This window comes from Felis catus, chromosome D2 (genome assembly GCF_018350175.1).
Source record: "Felis catus isolate Fca126 chromosome D2, F.catus_Fca126_mat1.0, whole genome shotgun sequence".
Classification (NCBI taxonomy): domain Eukaryota; kingdom Metazoa; phylum Chordata; class Mammalia; order Carnivora; family Felidae; genus Felis; species Felis catus.
The window spans coordinates 8,160,171-8,163,528 of record NC_058378.1 but is presented as its reverse complement, the minus strand read 5'-3'; the positions used below and the strand labels follow the sequence as shown (position 1 = coordinate 8,163,528).

The 3,358-nt window shown below is 46.1% G+C and overlaps 1 pseudogene; it reads left to right on the top strand.

The window, feature by feature from the left end:
* Nucleotides 1-1,442: 1,442 nt before the first annotated feature.
* On the top strand, nt 1,443-3,128 carry LOC109492819 (annotated as a pseudogene).
* The last annotated feature ends 230 nt before the right edge of the window (nt 3,129-3,358 follow it).

Sequence of the window (3,358 nt, the reverse complement as noted above, 5' to 3'; positions counted from 1 at the left end):
TATGGACACTTCTGGATGAAATGGAAAACTTTATTGTGAAATGTAAATGATTAACATTAACTCTAGAAGCAGTAGAAAACCTAAATAGATCCCTTTGTGAAAAAGGTATCACACTTAAAGGAGTCACAGATTATAGTTCTATCAAATCCTTAAAGAATAGACAATTCTTAGGCTATCTAATCTAATACAGAGTATCAAGGATATTTTTTCTAATGCATCGGATGGGTTAGAATTACCCTCATTAAAAACAAACAAACAAACAACCCCCCCCCAAAAAAAAGTAAAAGGCAGCTATTGACCATACTTACTTATAGACTGTGGTACATCAATGCTAAATGAAACCTTAGTGAATCTGATATACCAAGCAGGGTTCATTCTAGCTAGGCAAAAGTATGTAACAAAAAAATTTCCATACGAAAATGCATCTTAATACCAAGACTTTGGAAGAACCCAATAAAGGCTTGTTTCAGATGTGTGGACAGGGGAGCCTGGGTGGTTCAGTCGGCTAAGCCTCTGTCTGGGGCCTCAGGTCATGATCTCGCAGTTCGTGTGTTCGAGGTCCACACGGGGCTCTGTGCTGACAGCTTGGAGCCTGGAGCCTGCTTCGGATTCTGTGTCTCCCTCTCTCTCTGCCCCTGCCCCACTCACACTCTGTCTCTCTCTGGCTCTCAAAAATGAATAAAAATGTTAAAAAATTACAAAAGAATTTAGATGTAATATACAATAATATAAAATCTGAAGGAAATGTAGGTAAATATTTTTTATGATATTTCAGTGGGGAAGGGCTTTCTAAATATGATACCAAAGGCATAAATTGTGGCAATGAATCATTAATGAAGCCACGTAAAATCTCAGCACTTCTACATTCTTAAATGCAGCCTAAAGAATCATCAAAAGCAGTGAATTTAGAAAAATATTTACAACTTACATAATAGAGTTAATAATCTTTGTATATAAGGAGTCTTTGGGAACCAGCAAATAAAAGCACCCAACTTGACACAACAGGAGAAGTTCAGAGAGGAAAAGTTACACAGAGGTTAAATATAAATAGAGTGTGTATGAATGACTGTTTAATTTGTTATGAATCATAGAAGGACAGAATCGCACATTAAGAAATCACCCGATTCCTATAAAATTAGCCAGTATAAAGCATTGTGCCCAATGGGTGTCAGTGGCCTTGGCAGAGCAGAGGGTTGGTGGCCTGGGGAGGCTGAGAGAGCCCAGCAGGCACATGCCCTATGTGTGTGGCCTGCCCCGGGGGTTTACACGTACAGTGTGGGCCAAGGGCAGGGAGTGGGTGATCCGGCATCTCATTCCTTCCGGCCCTAAGCCTATCTAAAACCATTGCATTGAACAAGCAAGGTGTCGCTGGAACAACTCCATTTTTGTTTCTTACTGCTTTCGTTAATCTGCCACGTGGAGCTAATTATTCTCCTGTCCGGATGAACACTCCGGAAAATCCCGCCACTTCTCCGAGAAATTACCGCGATTCCATCTTGACTTGGAACGAAAGTCTCTGCACCTTCCCCACGTGAGGCTGCGTCCAAGCAGCCTGAGAGCAGAAGCCTGCATTCAGAAAGGGAGTGTTGGCTCACTCTCTCTCTCTCTCTCCTACCCTTTCTCCCCGAGCTCTGGAAATCTGGTTTCGATTCCACTTGAACTGGGACACGGCGGACCAAAGGGGAGCAAGTGCTTACTACTTGTCCTGTCATATTGCCAGCGTTTTCTGGACTTGATTATATTGAAAACTGACTCTCGTGTGGGATTCTTTGGAGGAGCCTATCTGTGGCTCCTTGGACGACGCACACGGTCTCTGTTCCAGATGCTCACTTACCTCTGTAGCTCTAAGCTATTTGGTGATGCCTCCGGTCTCTTCCGGGTCTTCCAGGCAGTCCTCCAGATGAAAGACGAGCAACTGTGGCTCACGGGTCCCCATAGCCCACTTCTTTCCTAGCTTAGAAAGCAGCCGAGCAGGGCATCCCTCGATCTTTAGCTCTGCAGGTGGTCTCAGGAACCAGCTTGCTGATTCCCAAAGTGGAGGGTATATGCGTTATGCTCTCCAAGTCACCCTGGTGGCGTGAACTGGGGGGCAAGCAGGTGCATCTGTGCCCCTGGGGAGAGGGAGAATGGGGGAGGAGAGGGGGAGGGAGATTCATGGCACAGTAGTACATTTCTCCAAAAGTCCGTCCCTGAAATGCACAATCTCTGACCTTTTAGAGCCTTGAGATGGGTGTTGGAGGCAGTCACCCAGAGGACATGACCTCTGGTTGACTCGCAGGCTGGACCCAGCGCCCGGAGGCTTCTTACCTCCTTCCCGGTCCTCCGATCGTGCACTTTGCTTGCCTTCTCACAGTGGAGGCTGCCCGGGAGAACAGCCTGCGGAACAATGTGTCGTTGAGCCCCCTGGACTGCGTACATTAACTGAATCCAGGTAAGTTCTCTATAGAAACTTTGAGGATTTCTTGGGGCATCTGGGTGGCTCAGTCGGTTAAGCCTCTGACTCTTGGCTTCAGCGCAGGTCATGATCTCACGGTTCATGGGTTTGAGCCCCGTATGGGATGCAGAGCCTGCTTGGGATTCTCTCTCTCTCTCTCTCTGTGTCCCTTTTCCCCTCTCCCCTGCTCTCTTTCCCTCTCTCTCTCAAAATAAATAGATACACTTTAAAAAAAAAAGTTTTTTTTTTAAAGGAAACTTTTAAGATTCTTGTGAGCGGGTGTGGAGACCTACTCACCTTGCGGCTGTTGAGTCAAACTTGAAAAGTAGGTTTGTTGCCTTATTATACCTGCCACCTACTGTCCTCGGTGCCCCAGAGCGGGCTACAAACTGCCGGCAGGACGGGCGTTCAGGAACTTTCTTCCCCTCCTGGACTGGGTTTTAGTTGAAAGGAGTGCAGCCGAAACTGTAAACAGAGGAGGCACTGTGCTTCCAGAAAAATCTTAAGGAAAACACTTTGCAGGCAACAGTAGTAGCTGTTGGATCGGGTCTACAGTAAAGTGTGGACTGATTCCACCAGTCAGCGTGGAAGTTGGGGTAGTTCTCCAGAATAGGGAGGCACCAACGTAGTTCTAGATGACTAGGATTATTTCTCATTTAGAGATGTTGGCATTCTTGCAAAGTTTGTAGACTGAAGTAAGTCACTATTGACATGGCATCACATGAAGCTGCCCCTTCTAGACAATTCTGAATTCTGTCATCACGTGAAAATCGCCATGTCTCTCTCTTATGATAAACTATGACATCCCAAACCCCAAAACAAAAACGAAACAACCCACAAATAAACGCCTGCCGCCCGTCAATCTGTAGCGGGCTCCCCTTTTCCTCTGGGGAGGGGGCCAGTTCATAAAACAACAATCTAAGA